Raw genomic sequence first — 19,225 nt, 5'->3', positions numbered from 1 at the left:
CCAAGTCTGGGTTTCTTTTCTTCATTTTCTCATTGCATAAAATTACCCAAACATGCTCAAACCATTCTGTGATCCCCTAGAGGTGATTACTAAATGCTTTCTGTTTCATACTTCCTTTCTTACTTTCTGAGTGAATGAGTCTTAGAGCATGGGCCTCTGTGTTATTCTGGATAAATGTTGGGTTGCAGTAAGAGACCCCAAAATAAAGAGTTCATAAATCTAGGTGAGTGGTCTAACACTTCCCTGGCATCCTGATGGTTCTGAAGATACAGTGATCTTCCAACTTAGTGCTCTGCATCCTTAACCTACCACCTTTGATCTTGAGGCCAAGTGGGCTGTGAAGGCTCCCTCCTCCATAACCACATTCCAGACAGGGGAAAGAGAGAAGAAACTTGTGGAGAGCACTTTTCTTTTTACAGCTATGACACAGAAGTTGTGCTGCTATGTCCACTAAGTAGCAGTAAGTCTATGACTTGTTTTTGTAGCAAAGAAAGTTGTCATATAGCCACTCATATAACTCTTCCACCAATAGAAGAGGAGGTCAGATAATGGGAAGCAATCAATATTCTCTGCAAGAAATTTACAATCAGCTGGATTTGAGCCTTCATCCCTGCTCTGTACTTTGTTAGCTACTAGGTGATATGAAGGTCTAAAAGCTTAAGTATCCTGGTTTCATCTGACTTATTTTAAAGAAATATTGAGAAAATGGCATCCAAAATGACTATAAAGGGTTTCACCTTATTTTGAGAATATAATATGTTCTCAATAAGTGAGAGCTAGTAGAGACAGAAAAGCAGTAGTAACAAAAAGATATAATACAGAAGACTTTAAGTTGGGTAGGAATTATGCTCACTGGATACTTGCAGGCAGGAACTCTGGTTGGTTGGCAGCCTAGGATGGAGGGATAAAGGCAGATAAGAAAGATCTTAATTGTTTACAGTATACATGAATATGCCAAGAACATAGAATAAAGCAGAGTGAAATATTAGAAACAAACTCAAGATTGAAATATATCCCTCCTTTCTTCATTGATTTTTGTTTCTTCTAGTCATTTGTAAATGGTCATAAGAGGTCAACATTTTTTCCACTTACATATATATTAAATCCAACACTCCACATTAATCATGATTTTCTTATTCTGATAATGTGGTATTTGCCAACCAAGTTCACCAAGCTCAAAGAAGAATCAAACCTCAGAATTGTTATTCTCTTCCTTTCTTAGCTACTAACTTTTGTTGAAAACTGATCTAAACCTTCATCAACAGGGATATTAAAGAATATATAGAGGGCGACTGAGTGGCTCAGTGGGTTAAGCCACTGCCTTTGGCTCAGGTCATGATCTCAGGGTCCTGGGATTGAGCCCTGCATCGGGCTCTCTGCTCAGCAGGGGGCCTGCTTCCCTTCCTCTCTCTCTGCCTGCTTCTCTGCCAACTTGTGATCTCTCTCTGTCAAATAAATAAATAAAATCTTTAAAAAAATAAAAAATAAATTTAAAAAATAAAAAATATATAGAGATATATAGAAACACATCATATATGCAGGATTGGTGGCAAGTAGGAGTTTTCTCTAGAGTTCTTAGCATGAGGCCCAGGGAAAATTTTAGGAAAAGGGGAAAAGCCAAGTAGTCATGACTGTCTCATCCCTTCAAGAAGAACAATTTTGTTTTAACATATTGGAGTCCTCTTTTGCTTTTGTTTGTTTTGAGTTAAAGGCCTATTCTCCTTTTAGAAAATAATGTGAAAATTTATCTGTCACAAAACTCCAGTTTTAAATGCAACATGGATTCACATCAGTTATTTCTTAGCTCTTTATTTGTAAATTATTTGTTGGCATTAGCTACGAGTATTTTCTTCTACCAGAAACTTTTTCATCCACTGTTCACTCATTTCTTCCCAAATTATCAATTCCTCTTTTGTTAGAACTAACACTCTACTTGGTATATAAAAATCTCAATACGTTTTGCTGAACAATTAAATTCAAGAATGAATGAACATTAACTTTCACTGACCAAACAAACCACTCTCAGAGGAATCTCATTACAGATTATGTCATCACTAAAATAATTTAGCATTATGGAGTAGAGAGAACGCTGTGTTTGAAGTTAAACATAAAAAAAGTGTTGGTTAAATCTCTCATTTCTAAAACTCATGAGTTCTGCCACTAAAGACAAATTCTTGTCAAACTTTTAACAACACTGAGGCTCACTGTCTTTTCTGTAAAATGGAAATGACATTGCCTAGAAAAACCCAAGTGAGATAATATACATAAGAACACTTAGTAAGTTGTAAATTGCAAAGCAAAACTAAGACATTGTTATTAATCCAAATTGGAATCAATTTCTATTGGGTTTGCACAGATCTTATGCTGACGCAATGTAATGAAATGAATTTTCCTTTACAAAAAGCCCATTTGTAGTTCTCAGCACTGGGACAAGATTGTGATAATATTTCCAACCACAATTAATTTTTAATTTCCACACTGATTTTTATTTGTGAGAAACTGGTGCTTATACAATTAGACACATGAGTATTGACCCAATACAGCCAGTTGAAGAATTGGGGAAGAAGGGATTATTTTACACTTTAAGTCATTGTTTCACATTTCTGAAGCTCCCAGTGGGCTCTAAACAGAGATGTTCTTCCTTCTCTGTATTGCCCATTGTTCTTTTCCATAATGAGTTCCTTTGGTTATCAACGTGGCGTATATGAAGTTCTCTGGGGTAAAGTTGATCTTCATAGTAAATTTTTATTTATCCGGTTCAGTTCTAAGCAAAATTTCTTTTTTTTAAAGATTGTATTTATTTGAGAGAAAATGAGCAGGAGTGGGTAGAGAAGTGGAGAGAGAGGGAGGAACAGACTCCCTGTTGAGCAAGAAGCCTGAGGTGGGGCTCGATTCCAGGACCCTGACCTGAGCCTAAGTCAGATGCTTAGCCTACTGAATCACCTAGGCGGCCCCTAAGCAAAAATCTCTATTGCTAAAATAAGATCAGTAGGGGCATAAACAAAAATTTTAAAAAATTCTTCCATTAAGATCTCAATTATGGTTTGCTTATGGGATGTGATAAAACACTTAATGTTTTCCTAATACATTCCTACTGCAACCTCTTTCTCTTCCTGATTGTAATGAGAATCCCTGTGACTTCGGCATCAAATGGATATGTTGATTCTATCAAATACCAGTTTCAGAATCTTGAATGTGTCGGTTACATTTCAGAAATTATGTTTCTTCATCTGTGAAATGATTATCATCCCTATGCCATGATATCTTAGTAAAGATTAAGCAAAATAATTAGTACTTAAAAATCAATCAATATAAAGTAGCAATTACAATTATGCTCTGTAATAGTGGAACAAAGCCAAAGTAAAAGCTGTATGGTAACAAAACTATGGCATTACAGTAAAAAGTGGTAAATCCCCAAAACACGGTTTTAACGACTTTATCAGAATGATGATACCACCAGACCAGAAGGAAATTGAATTGATTATCTTTGGTTATAATATAGATGCTTTTGCTCAGGATATGATATTATTTTATCCCCAAAGAAACCTCCTATGATCCATAAAATGGATATCATAGATCATCAGTGTACTTATCCATACTTTAGTTAGCTTAATTTGGGCAGAGCCTTTGTATTAAATCCCTCATTAAGTTTCTCTTCTTTGACCTAAAGGCAATAGTTGCCTATTGATAAATAATTTTATGACTATTAAAAGTTATGAGACATAGATACGGCAATTTTAAAAATTTTAAAACACAACTTCAAATGGATAAATATAACTAGTTAATCTAAATTAGTTCACCTCAAGTGTCAGATTAATTCCCACTTTTATAAACTCAGACTGGCAGAGCCATCACATGTCTTACCTTCTCTATCAACAAATAATTCGGTTTATTTATATATTTATATATTAGAGCCTGTAGTGATCCCCCAATTTTCACAGATTTAAGCAGCTCATTGCTGTTACCGTAATTTCTACTTCCAGGTTTATTATTAATTAAAATTAATGTTATTTTTAAATTTTTAAATTTTTTATTATGTTGTTAGTCACCATATAGCACATCATAAGTTTTTGATAGTGTTCCATGATTCATTGTTTGCGTATAACACCCAGTGCTCCATGCAATTCGTGCCCTCCTTAATACCTTTAAATACCACATCTAGGAATGGCATGTCCAAAATGCAAGAAGTCGTTCAGATTTCATACGAAAATATTTGTACCTCATAACAGTACTCTTTTTTCTTCTTCTTCTTCTAAACTTTAGGACAACTTCTTCAATAAGAAACCTCAACATTTTATAAGTTTGTATCTGCACAGATCAAAATTCTTTCCTAGCATAGAGATATATGTTACTTTTAAAGTCAGGATATTCTGTGCTGATGAAAATTTTACTCCCGACTACTAGTCTCAAGTTTGGGCTAGACACATTTCTGCATTAGTCAGAAGAAATATCAGACTATCCGCCTCAAACTCAGAATTTAGCTGACATATACTATGTGTGTTCCATTACAAACGTATGAGTAAATCTGTAAGGATGAATAATTTCGTATGCAAAATACAAAGTGAAGACCTTTGTATCTCCACTAAATAAACATACCAGATGTTTTTCTTCATATCAGGTCCTCTCCATTGAGGAGTGGGTGGGGTGAAATAAAATGGAGGCATAAAATGCATGAAATAAGATTTCTTTTCTCATGTAGAAGAAAACAGACTCTCTTTGAAGTATTTACTGTCATCAGCAAGTTTGGTAGCAACTCCTCAAATATTTAATATTAAATCAATGTTCAAAGACAGTATAAGCAGAAGATACCCTACTTTTAAAGGCAAAACTAAATGCTAATCTACACATTGGGAAAGAAGTTATATCGTTTGAAGATTTCACTTATTAAAGAAAGAGGATTTAGTTTGTTGGTCTAGGAATTCTCTTTGCTTAAAATAGCTGCTAAAATCTCTTTGTATTTATATCACATTAAATTTACTTCCTTGGTGTAAGCCAAACAAACATCAGGTCTTCATAAAATACATTATCTGAAAGATTGTTAGAAGGAGCAGAAAAGTAGAGATTTTCAGATAAGAATGGACAACAGGGCATGTTGAAAACTGCTGAACTTGTCTCTACTCAGGACTCACATAACATCTCTGCTCCACAAAAGCCATTAACCACCGTGTGTTCATTGATTTTTCAGCTAAAGAAGAAATAGCCATATGACAATTTGGACCAGAGGAAAACAGCTAATTCTTTATATTTTTATCCATCTTATGACTGGTCAGTTTTCAAAGAAATATTACCAAAGCTTTGTTTTTCACGTAGTAGCTACACTAATTTTTTTTTTTTTTTAAGTAAGACAAATTGACATAGTCTAAATGAGTTCTTTGATTTGAAATATGACTCTGAGGAATTAGGCAATTCTCCCCAACCCACAACCCCCAACCCTTACTGGGTGGTTTTGACTAAGGAGAAAGAAATGCTTGTAAACTGTTCTGAGCTTTGTTTCCAGAACAATGGGACAGCTTATTACTACATTTTCCACAAAGAGTGCTTTGTGGTCATAGAGCACAATAGATACTATATTTTTGTTAGCTAAGTAGATATCTAAAGCCAAATTGCACAAACCACTTCACCCAGTGAGAAAAGTGAGGCCAACTAATGTCTTTTCCTTTCTCCTTCTTCTGTGACCACAAGGCAATAGGCCTCTTTCCTGTTTCTCCCCATTCTCTTCTACCCACTCCTTTAAGCAGAGCAGCTTCCGCAAGTCCAGGTTATTGCCTAGTCTCACAACTGGGCCAATTTTCTTAAAAATTCAATGACAGAAATCTGCTTTGTAGGTTACTAGAAACTAGAAATGTCCTATTTTTCTTGAGATTGAGGGCATCCTGCAGACTTGATACAGGAGAATGAGGGGAAAGAGAGAAACTGGTAAAGTTCTTTTTGGGCTTGGTGACTGCAATTTTGCCTTTTCTAAAGATCTTTTCAGAGATTAATATCTATTCATCTATTCAACAGCTAGATACTGCCTTCCTAGGGTATGAAATATATAAATTATATTCATATGATTTAAAAAGTGACATATAAATTCTCTGCTTTCTTAAATCATATTAAATTTACACAGACAACACACACAAACATATGGAAACTTATGTCAAGAATTAACTTATATTGTTAATTTCATTTTGCACATAAAATAAGCTATATTTCAATAAATAAATAAATAAATAAAATAAGCTATATTTCTAACATGATAAACCTTAACCATATGCGTATTTTGTCATATGCAATATTTTTAAAGTTAAACATATTATGAATTTTCTCCTTGTTTGCTATGTTAAATGATAGAAAAATTGAGTGGGCTCTCCAGGAAGTTCTTTCAAGAATATTGATAATATAAAACAAACAGAAAAGGCAAATCAATAGTGAGATAACATACAACATAGATATTGATTAGAACTAAGAATTCTAATAATGGAAAATTATCAGTCTTTGCAGGTGGCCTCTAGTCTCATTTTTCAATCTGTGGACTAATATATAAATATTAAAAGTCATAAATATTTTATCATGGCTTTTAAGAAGAAACCAACCACATGCTGTAGTAAAATGCATATATAAGATCATTATATTCACAGTTTAGGGTCATTTAGAAAGTTTTAAATAGAACTAAGACTCTTCTGGTTCTCAACAAGCATTTCTAAATTCCTGTGTTCCTAGCAAGATTAAAAGCTCTTAGGATGAAAGAGTCTGTTCTGTGCTAATTCTATTCTCCCACTCTGCCTTGCACTGTTCTCACTACGCTCAAGAAATGACATCAACATGTATTTGTCAAGCACCTCTTACCTCTCTTCTCAGTTCATAGGAGGCACTGAATAAAATAGTATTTTGTCTGCCAGAAATTTACAGTATTTCAGGGATATTAGTTGTTTCCTTACTTCTTCTGAGCTGATCAGTTCACAGAAAACCAGGGACAGACCTGTCCAAAAAGAGATGAATTGAAGCAAGCTCAAGTTTTATGTTGTCATTATTTTGCCTGGCTTAGGACATCCAAGCTGTACTTCCTGCAACTCATCAATCAAAGAATAGTCTTTTGTTTCACAAAATTGCAAAAATATGTAACATACATTGTATCGTAAATATGACAGTTCTCATTCCCTAGGACTTTAAGTGTAGAATTGTGCTCCTACTTGCTAAATTACACTACTTTGGGATGCCACTCAAATAAAATGTCAGTATCCTTCCTTTAATAGTAATGAAAATTATTGCCCTTGATTTGTAAAAGACTGTATAACTTAAATTTTGGGACCTCCTTTCCCAGATCCTGCCCCTAGTTCCCAAAATTCTAGACATTCAGAAGAGTTACCAGTGCCTTAACCTAGGATCTTTCCCTTTTTAAATTCTGATGAAAAATTATTCCAAGAACTTCTAAGAATTCGTCTTTCGTGTGGCTGTATGTAGATGCTAGGTTCTGGAGATGCAAAATCAAATAAAATGGGACTTCTACTCTGATTTAGAATAAACTTGGCTTGATATCAAATTACAAGAGGATAAAGGGTTAGCTGTGAATCCTAGAGTCTATGCCACATAAATACGCAAATGCAGAAGTGAGCCAAGGATAAGACTTGGGCTCAGGAGTCTGACTATAGAGCCTGTGCTCATGAGAGCACTGGGAACATCAAAATAAAAGAACTAGAAAGAGAGATGTTTTTTATCATTGTGAAATGCTGAACTTTTTTTAAATTTCAAAGCTAAAAAAATTCAAAGTATGACAACATATTAATTATGAAGATTAATATGGTACAAAGAAGATTCATTTATTTGGAACGTTGAATTGACTCATAAATCTCACTGTCCAAATTCACCCAATTTCCACATACCCAGAATGTAGACAGGTTATGGCTTTGTTCCAGATGTCTGTCTTCTGATACGCTTTCTGGTATTTTATGCCAAATTTGCTGATTGGGAGTAATCCTTAGTATTTTCTTTCCTATTTCTCCCAATTACCTCTCTCAAAACCTCATTAAATTATGTGACCTCAATATACTTGGAATCACTCCTGTTACCCTCCAAACCTCATTATCTAGTTTTTGAGGCTGGTTGGCTTCATTCTAGGTAACTCCCACACAAACACACATTAGCCTGTCTTTCTGCCTATAAACTTCTGTTCAGGTTGTGATTTTTATTATAGTTCAAAAATTTTAAGTAATTTTCCTTACAGTTACAAATCACAGTCCATATTTGTTGAGGAAAGAAAGAGAGAAGAAATCACTTTCTTAGGCATGACCAAGGGTCGGAAAATGTATAATAATATCTCACCAATCTCTACCCTAGCATGTATCAATATACAGCTGTGTCAGTGACTAATGATGAAATGAAATAATCACAAGCACACTTTCTCTTTTTGGCCATTCATACACTTTAGAAAAGCAAATAAACAAAAGTGGATTATGGAAAATTATCTTGGGAAAGAAAAATAAAAAATGAATAGTGGTCAGAGTAGAGGTTTGGATATCCTGTAAAATAACAAATGTAATATATCAGGGCAGGCTAGACTAAGCCACAGTAAGAAAAACCCTGAATATCAATGACCTATATAATAAAAATTAAAATTTCTTACTTATGTGTATACATTTATACAAGTTACACGCTCTCAGATTTGTGACTCTTCTCATTGTATGTCTTTACCATGTCAAAGTCACTTATTTCTAACCATAATGATCAGGTCAAGAAGATAGCGCTGAAAGCTTATGTCCAAGCCAGAAAATGGAATATGTATCTACTATCTAAAGTCCATTGGCCAGAACTGATCACATGCGAAACTGAGAAAGATAGTTGTTTATTTTTTTTCTTTCGTATGAGAAGGAAGAGAAAACAGATTATAGAAAATTTTTACAGTCTCCACCACATGTAACATTTTTTTAAAAAATCACTGAATGTTACAAAAACTTAGAAGTTCAAGACTTTATACAGACACTCTGAGCTACTATGCAGTATCTGTGCTTTTATTTTTAATAGCTTCACTGAAGTATCATTTACATACTATACAATTTTCCCTCTTTAAGTGTCCAGTACAATGGGGTTTTTTGAAACTTAGAGTTGTACATTCATGACCATGATTCATATTACTACATTTCCATCAACCCAATAAGATCCCTAATGCCCATTTGGAATTAACCCCATTCCCAATCCTGGTCACAAACAACAATTAATTTTTTTCTCTCTTTATAGATTTTCCCTTTATTAGACAGTTCTTATAAGTGTATTCATATATGTGAGCTTTTAGCTCTTGCTTCATTTAATTAGCACCATGTATATGAGATTTACCCTTGTGGCAGCATGTGTCAGTAGTCAACTCCTTTTTATTGCTGAACAGTATTCGTTTGCATGGATATGCTACTTTTATCTATTCACTTTTTTTTTTAAGATTTTATTTATTTATTTGACAGAGAGATAGAGAGCAGAAGTAGGCAGAGTAGCAGGAAGAGGGAGAGGGAGAAGTGGGCCCCCGCTGAGCAGGGAGCCCCATGCGGGGCTCAATCCCAGGACCCTGGGATCATGACCTGAGCTGAAGGCCACTGCTTAATCCACTGAGCCGCCCAGGCGCCCCTATTCACATTTTGATGGACATTGGATTCTTTCTACTTTGGGCTATGACTGATCATGTTATCAGGAAATATTGCATACAGGCATTCAGTAACTATAGATTTCCTTTCATTCAGGTAGATACTTACAAATGGAATTGACAGGTCAGGTCATATGATAAATCTATGGTTCACCTCTTCATTTCATGTATACCAGGGCTCTGTTGATAGATATGAATGTGTTTGAAATTGTTGTGTACTTTTTATGATCCTTTTTGTCTCTAGAAATGATTTTTCTTTAAAGTCTATTTTGTGTGATGCTTCCCTAGCCACTCCAGTTTTCATATTGTTATAATTTAAATGGCTTATCATTCTCCATCATTTTCATTCAGCCTATTTGTGTCTTCTGATTTAAATTATGCCTCTTGTAGACAGCATACACTGGGATCCCTTTTTCCTATCCAAAATTACAATCACTGCCTTTTGGTGGAGATGTTTAATCTGTTTGCTTTAATGTAATTATTGATAGGTTTGGATATACGTCTTCTATTCTACAATTTGATTTTAGTATATGCTACTTGTTACTCTGTTTCTTTTCATGCCTTCTAAAAATACCTTTAAAATTACAGTAAAATACAAAAACTTTGCTCTAATATGGTTCCAGTCCCTTCCCCTTCTCTTTGGAGAGTCATTGTCATATACATTCCATCTTCATATGTTATAATACAAGCCCAGCAATACAGTTTTATAACCATTATTTTAGGCAGCTATCTTTTAATTCAGTAAAGAGAAAAGGAGAAAGTACAAATTATTACATTCTTTTTTATACTCACCAACATACAAAACTATAGAAGTGCTCTTTATTTCTTTCGTTGGATTGAAGTCACCATTTAAAGCCATTTCTTTTCACCTAAAAACAAACAAACAAACAAACAAACAAAAAAACAACCAACCTGTAAAGCAGGTCTGCTAGCAACAAATTCTCTCAGTCTATTTATCTGGAAATGTTTTTATCTTACTCTCAGCTTTTGTAGGATAGTTTTTGCTGAATGTAGAATTCTTGGTTGATAGTTTTTTCTTTAGCCCTTTGAATTGTCATCCCATTTCTTTCTAGCATCTATTATTTCTGATAAGAAGTCAGCAATAGTCTCATTACAATTTCCTCGTGTGTAAAATGTCATTTTTCTCTTGCTGATTTCCAGAATTTAATTTTGTCTTTGTCTTTCAACAGTGTGACTGTGATATGTCTAGGTATGGATCTCTTTGTGTTATTTTGTGTAGAGTTTCACTGAGTTTCTTGGATATGTCAATTAATATTTTTCATCAAATTTGGAATAGTTTCAGCTAATATTTCTTCAATATTTAGTGACTTCTTTCTGTTTCCTCATTCTGGGACTCTCATTACATGTGCATTGGTATAGTTAGTGGTTTCCAATATCTCTGAGAATTTGATTTTATTTATTTTTCTATTACTCAGATTTAATAACCTCAGTTAGTTTACCTTTAAGTGTGCCAATTTTGATCTCTCCTGAGCATGTGTGTAGCCTTCCTGAAAACCAAGGATATACAAGATTATATCAAGTCCTTCTACAGCTGTTTTATTCTAAGCATCCCCCTGTTAAATTTCTGGATTATATGCTGACATATTACATGCTCCAGGAGTATCATGATCAAGTATCTGCAGTGTTAGTCTTCCCTGAGTTTTGCCACCAAGATAAAAGTTTTTTTTGACAGAGGCACCTGGGTGGCTCATTTGGTTAAGCATCTGCCTTCTGCTCAGGTCATGATCCCAGGGTTTTGGGATTGAGCCTGGCATCGGGCTCTCTGTTCGGTGAGAAATCTGCTTCTCCCACTCTCCCTGATTGTGCATGCTCTCAATCTGTCAAATAAACAAATAAAATCTTTTTAAAAAAATGTTTTTGACAACATTACAAGAGTTAGTTTTTTCTGTTCTGCTCCCAATCAAGTCATCCTTCTCTAGCATTAAGGATACTGATCGTCATTGTGTTTCCTGTCCTGTTAGAACCAGAATCCACAGATCTCAAATGGGAAGTGGCCATCCTCAAGCTAAAGTGCCACAGATTCATTGTGCTTAACTGTGAGTTAGTTATTTATCTTTAATGCTTCTTCACTTACCTTGGTATGCATTTGGTCAATATTCAGAATCTTGAAGTGGTTTGTTTTTAAAACCTTTATCAAATTTAACATTGTTTTTCACGAAAAAACTTTGTGGAGCTCCTCACACAGACATAATGGAGGTTCCCATCCTGACTACCAAGCTTTAATAAAAACTTTGAACATGGAGGTTCCAATCCTGACTACCAAGCTTTAATAAAAACTTTGAACATGGGAGTTGGTCTTTTTTCAATGTCTCATCAGTGAGGTAAACTTTCCATCCAGTTTTCTCACTGACATTTATGATTATCACTTCTAGGAATGTGTAAAGTTCTCTCTGGGTTGTTTATTCTCTCTAGATCTTCCATTAAAGATCTACATTGTAGATCTATGAGGTTTCACTGGGACTTCTGGAGAATTAGTTTTCCTACCTTGTGGGGAAGTGGCTGTCTAAAAATGAACTAACATTAGAGAAATTAGGACCTAGGAATGGAGACTGAGGAGCCAACACATAACACACTGTTTAAGGCTAGATCTAAACACATCTGAAGCCAGACATAATGCAGACTTTTTATGTAACTTAACTGATGAACTTCTTTATGTCATGAACTAGGATGATCTGGATTTCTGTCACTTGAAAAAATATCCTGAAAAATTGTGTGTGTGTGTGTGTGTGTGTGTGTGTGTGTGTTTATTTTACCATGCTCTCATGTACTCATGAGAGTTTTAGTACTGGATGTATACAGATTATAGCTTTTCTTCTTCCAAATAGTAAGCTATAAGAAAAAAATGATTATTTGTTTTGTTGAACATTTCTATTTCTATAGGATATGGTCATGTCTTGTCTTTCAGTAACCCCTAGTCCAGAGAATGCCCCACTGCTCCACTGCAGGAGTCTTATGGGACTCCTGGTGCTCTTCAGAAACTAGATAGGGCCAAGGCAAAGTCTCCTACCTGCTGTTCTTTGAATATCAAGGTGAAATGTGTAACCTAGATTTGTCCAACAAGATGCTTATATTCTCATCTTTGAATGTTGATTTGGTGACACAGAGGCAAAGGGAGAATTAGAATCTATTTTATACCATCAGCAATGATATCCTTACGGAGTTTTAACACCACCATGGCCAAAATTTTATTGTGTCTATGTAACTTATCGAGCAACATTGGATATTAATTATCTTTGAGTCCCAGTTCTGCAACTCCAAGGTTTATTTTTTGTTATCTTGATACAGTTCTAGAAAAAAATTTTTTTTGCCTGAGACAAACAAAATTTTCTCCAAATAATTCTCACTGGCATATCAGTGAAACTTTCATGATTAATATAGAATAGATGATCAATAATTATTGAAAAAATAAATTTCTAGAGTTAAAGATTTGGAGAAGAAGATATTGTTTCTGTTTGGATAGGTTTTCTTCTTTTAATTGTCTTAAGCTCATAAATATGTATGGAAATCCACTATAATAAGCTATCTCATGACAATAGTCATCATAAGGTCAGAGTTAACTTTCCCTAGAATTCCATTTTTGCCAGAATTATTAATAACTAAACATCTTAAACTTGAAAGTATTCATTCACTTAAAAATATTTACCAAGGGGCACCTGGATGGCTTAGTGGGTTTAAACCTCTCCCTTCAGCTCAGGTCATGATCTCAGGGTCCTGGGATCGAGACCCACATCAGGATCTCTGCTCAGCGGGGAGCCTGCTTCCCCCCAACTGCCTGTCTCTCTGCCTACTTGTGATCTCTATCAAATAAATAAATAAAATCTTAAAAAATATATATTTACCAAAATTTCCTACATGTGTTAAAGATGAGGCACAATATAAGACACATCTGTGTGCTAATAGGACATAAGTTCTATTCAAATAGTTCACTTATTTACCAGAGAGAACATTTAAATATATTTAAAAATTTCACTTTTATATGTTAAAGTATCAAAAGTACTTTAAGTGACAAATGACAAACTTGAGAAAACATTTGCAATAGTTTTGAGTGATAAAAATTAAACTTTATAAAGAGAACTTACAGAGATTCACAAAAATAGACGCAAATTTTCAAACTTTTTAAAAATGAACATTGCTCATAAATAATTCACAGAACAGCAAATTACAAAGATATACATGAAATTTTACTAGTAATCAAATAAACATAGCAAAAAAAGAGGTGATTTTTGCTTACCTAATTTGCAATAACTTTTAGGTAGCGATGCTAAATACTAATTAATGAGTGTATACTTAGGCACTCTCAGATACTATGTTGGCAAGAACTGTGTTGTTAAGAAAAACGTTCTATATGTTGCATAGAAAATTGTTGTCTAAGTTCCAGAATATTTTCTTTTCTCAGATTCCCACAGGTTCAGTTCCTTTCTTCTGTCCTCATTTTATCTAACATTATGGGCCCATATTTCGGTATGGGTCAACAAGCATTCTTACACTGAAAATGACTTACATTCTAACTTATATGTTAGTTATCAAATCAAAGGCCTTCTTCCTTTTTCTAAAATGTTAAAATTCTTTCCAAACACTGCACACTCCTTTTGAATGGATTTTCTAATATCTTGTTATTCGAATCCAAAGTAAAGAGAGTACACAGATATTTTCAAAAAGTATTGTAAAAGACACCAGAGTTCAATGTCATGAATACATTACCCTTCACTTATCCTTATTTGGCAACAATCAAAGTCATCAATTAAGTTTTATTAACATATCTCATTAGTGAACTGTTACCACTATGTAATCAGAAAAAAAGGTTAAAAGGCCCTTTCCCTTAAAATGGACTATTTCTGAGAAAGCACAGTAATGATTCTAATAGTTATAAAGATTTGTAAGGCATAAAAATCCTTATTTCTTCCTTTTCTTCATGGAAAATGGCATTTTGTTCTCTTTATGTGAAAATAAAATGTTAATAAGAAATAATTATGTGCACAATAATATAAAATGTAGGAACATTTTTTATTCATTATGTATAAAGGGAGAGACAGGAAATGTAAAGTCAGGGAATAAAAAAGTAACAGGAAATCTAAGGTCAGCTGCATCAAGGGATATTTCTCACAGTAAAGTGCCTTTATTAAGAATTCTTGATCCATTCAACCATGGTACAATGGAAAGGTTGCTTGAAGTAAATAACATTCTTATTCACTTTACAATTCAAAAGTCACAAAATTACTCAGAGTTCTAGCTGTGCCACAAAACAAAGGCTTTTATTCCTTTCTTCTTATTTTTTATAATGTAGTGGTACCAGTACTCACGAGGAGTCTGGCTGTCCAATGTTCAGATGAGGAGTACTGGGGTGTGTGCGTGAAGCAAAGTCCCAGAAGTTGCAGCCCATCCCCCCATCAATCTCCTATGATTTATTCTGGATCCCTTTTTCTTTTCCTTTTGGCTACTGTCCTTTTAGCATGTGATGGGCCAGGCAGTTTACAAATATTGTTATCTTCTTTGATTGACTCACCTTAGAGGAATGGCTATTGGATAAAGTATATCCAAAATCATATAGGTAATAATACATAGGTTTCTCCAATTCAAATTTCTACCCCTTCAGTGTCACCAGAAGGAAATCATTTTCATGCTTGTTTCCGTTGGCTTATTTGGGGGCTTAGTTCCACTGAATTGACGTTAGAATGAACTTTTAATTGCAAATAAACCAGTCTGGTATATTTTTCCTTAGATTATGTTTTGTGGACTTTGAAAGCACAAACACATATCAGGATTCAGAGAAATATCACACGGATTGCAAATACTGGACACTGAATAAAGCAAATCTGTTGTCGAGTTCAGGCCTGAGGAAATTAATATCCACTTAAGATCTCTATTAATGAGATTAAGCTGGATAGAGCTTGATTCTAATATGTATTCAGTAGAATGTTTATTCAAAGAAAAACCACCTCAAATACAGAAGGATTCTGACAATGATGAACAGAGAATAATCAGGCTTGGGAGAATTGCTCTGCATCTGGAAACACACCTTGCTTAGTTGTTTGTTTGCAAATAGAATAAACTTTCTGAACTAAAGGCTTCTGTAATTAAAACACTTGTTATTTAAAATATATTATTTTTAATTTACAAAACACATCTAAAATATTTGACTATAAATATGGATTAACAAGGCACAATATTTGAACATCATATTGTCCCCCTTTTCACCTAAGTTTTAAATTCAGGACTTGCTGGAAAGGCATGTAGAGGGGGGCATAAAATCTGTCCCACACTGGTAACAAAGTGTTCTTTCTCGATGTGTGAAGCAAAACCAGGTTCTCAGACTGTGTTGTATAAGACTTACCTATAAACCTTACAAAAGGCAATAAGCCGCAAATTCCTGGATTCCCCCTAGGGAGATTCAGATCCACTAGAACTTCGAGGCCAATGAGGCTGCAGTCTAACAAATGTCCTGGGTGATTCTGTTGAAAATGGTACTAGAACATATTTTCTAGAACTCCCCTTTATAAAACACTGACTGCTTCATGAAATATTAACCTATGTGGCTTTCTTATTCTTGGCACCCTTGGCAGCCCTTCAATGTCATACTAATCTTTTTAGTGGAAGTTTCATGTAGTGGCCAAATTTTCAATTAAACACAATTCTACTCAAATTTAAATCACACACACCATTTATCACAGCTGCTAAACCTGCTGGCTAACTATCTTTTATGTTCCACTCCAGAGGTGCCTCATTTCAATGATGAATTAACAGATCCCTCCAAAGTCGCCTATCTACCTATTCCTAGCTTTAGAGTGTGTAAGGAGTATCCAATTCTCAGGTGCTGGTGTTGGAAGAGAAAGCACAGACAGAGGTGCCAGGGAAGGCCAACCAGCTGGATAGGTAGGCCAAGCAAGGCTGCATTCCATCGGAAGGTAGTCACTTGATGTCTGGTTCTCATATTTTCAGGTTAAAGAGTTCAACTTTGTCAGACTGGCCCAAATTCAGGATGGAGATAGGAAATGATCCAGTAACAGCAATGGCAATGCTAATATCAACAACACATCTCTAAAATGAATGACTACTTATACAGGCATTTTGCTAATTTGCAGCCTATGCATTTTATCACTTATTTGAATTCCAAGACTATCGTATGAGGTAGGTAAAAATATCACACATATTTGTCAAAAAAGAAAACTAGGTTAACTCAATGCCCAAGAAACTAGTGAGTAGACCAGAATGCAAATCTGCAAGTGTACCATGAGAACTATAACCAGCAAAGCACCCTGGAGTATTCTCTTTCCACTAAAAAATCTACGTGGGAAATAAAATTAATCAGAGCAAGGAGAGTTAGTTGAATGAACCTAATAGTTAATGACATCAAGCCGTAATAGCCTGAGGCATCCATGGAAAGTGCTAGGGAAATGCTGACAAATTACTCTTCTCAGAGTCTCCTCTCTTCATGCTTTGGCTGATTACGCTATCTTCAAGAATATTAATGTCATTGATCCACCTGTTTTTCCTTCCATATCAATCCCATTCCAGTTATGTACTCCTGAATTTACTCTCCAAACACATGGATTAGGTGGAACTCTCTCAAATCTCCTCCAGGATAAACTAAGAGACCATTTCACAGGATGAGTTACTTCCTTGGATGACTAACCTATTACATTACTTAATGATTCATACTAGTAAGGTTTTTTGGAGATTAGTATTTCCGTATTTTAAAAGGTGTCTTATTTATGCCCATCTACTTATTACACAAGAAACAGAACAAAGTAATAAGTACCTTAAGTCAAGGTGAAAAATAATTTGCAATCTTATTCAGTCAATTGATAAATATTTATTGAGGACTTACTTTATACAAGGCAATGTGCTGAGTGCTCTCTCACTCACTCCATGCTATAACATTCCTTTCTAATTCTAGAATGTGCTGAACAATGGAAACTGGAAATTGTAAAGAGTTTATGCTGTAAAAATTTAAAGAAAAAAAAGCAAAAACCTTTTATCTTATAAAAAAAGGTTTGGTTTGGACTGCAAAGACCTTTACTAATCTCCTTGATATTTTTTCTGATTTTTCTCATAAACTCTTTACTTTAGATTAGTTTCATTTTTAGAGAAAAGTTTCAAAGGTAGCACAGAGAGTTCCCATGTTCTCCTCACTCAGTTAACTCTATGGTTAACATCCTTTACAAATATGAAACATTTGTTTTAACTAAGAGCCTTGAGCCAATCTTGGTAAATAATTATTACCTAAACTCCACACTTTATTTGGAATTTACTGGGTTTTTTGTCTCTTCTTTTTTCTATTCCAGGACCCCATTCAGGATACCACATTTAGTCATCGTTTTTTTTCTGGTGTGTGACAGTTCGCCGTATTTTCCTTGCCTTTGATGATCTTGACAGTTTTGAGTAGTATAGGTCGGATACTTTGAAGAATTCCTCAACTGGGGTTTGTCTGGTATTTTTCTTATTTTTAGAATAGGATTATATATTTTTGAGGGGAAAACCACATATGTGAAGTGCTACTCTTACAATACCCTATCAAGGACACATAACTTATCACTCGTGGCATTCACCTTGATCAACCTGTGCAAGGTAGTATTTGCTCGCTTACTCCATGTAAAATTATTCTGTTTCCCAATGCTTTCAGACAGTTCTCTTTGGAAGGAAGTTGCTAACTAGAGTCCATTCTGGAGCAGGAAAAGGAGGGACGGAATGTCAAGTCTCATCTCTTGGAAAGGGATGGGTAATCAATCTGGTTAAATTATTTGGAATTCTTCTGTACAGATCTGTCTCTTCTCCATTTCTTTGTTTAATCACTGATTAGTATAGATATTGTTTTTATGGATGTTTATTCTTTATGTTGGGCATAACAATAGTATGTTTTTTGTTTGTTTATTTGTTTGTTTGCTGTTGTTTTTGCTGGAGTTATTCCACCTTGGCCATTAGAAGTTCTTTTACATCAGCTCCCTCATCCCTTCAACATGACATTAACTTTTTGTTTTCTGCAATCTCCATGTTTTTGTTTCTGAATTGTTCTCTAAACTTAAACAAGTCACTTTATTCCTGCATTCATTGACATTACTCTATTAAATTAAATTCTTATTTGTTGTATTAATGGAAATTACAATACAGTATATCTTTAAAAAAAAAAAAAAAAAGCTAAATGATTCATTTAAAATTTTTTGCTCATGCAAGGAAAACACTGCCCATGGGAAAGGAGCTTCTTTCCTGAAAAATAAAGTTGCAAGATTATATAAAATGAAAAAAGCATAGAATTTAGATTAAATTTAAATGTAGCAAAGCATGGCTATTTGCTCATTGAATGGGTCCTCTGATCAAATAAGCTAGCTGATTGCGGGGCACTCAGTGCAAAACTGAATATTTTTGCAGCTTCTTACATAGATGTGATTCATGTCCTTCAGGCTATACTTCATCTACATCCCCCTGCCCCCAGTAAAAGCATGGGTCATGATTTCTGGAAACATTGATGTTTTACTGGCAGTTTCCCTGTTTGGCCTTCTTTGGTAGATATAAAAAAGAAAAAAAAAAGCTACAAGATATGGACCTGATCCCTATACTGTCTGTCTTATTTCCTTTTAGGAAATGAGATAATGTTTTGATGCT

General features: G+C 34.5%; 1 long non-coding RNA gene across 1 annotated transcript; it reads right to left on the bottom strand.

Moving 5' to 3' along the window:
- Positions 1 to 804: 804 nt before the first annotated feature.
- On the bottom strand, positions 805 to 17,482 carry LOC116583236. Its single transcript, XR_004282661.1, has 5 exons — positions 17,454 to 17,482; positions 11,068 to 11,115; positions 10,400 to 10,476; positions 9,717 to 9,787; positions 805 to 891 (listed from the first exon to the last, which is right to left on the bottom strand). It is a non-coding gene; the product is annotated as an uncharacterized LOC116583236 (long non-coding RNA).
- Between the last annotated feature and the right edge of the window lie 1,743 nt (positions 17,483 to 19,225).

The sequence above is a fragment of the Mustela erminea genome, chromosome 2 (genome assembly GCF_009829155.1).
Source record: "Mustela erminea isolate mMusErm1 chromosome 2, mMusErm1.Pri, whole genome shotgun sequence".
Taxonomy (NCBI): domain Eukaryota; kingdom Metazoa; phylum Chordata; class Mammalia; order Carnivora; family Mustelidae; genus Mustela; species Mustela erminea.
This window is presented reverse-complemented; position numbering and strand designations above follow the sequence as displayed.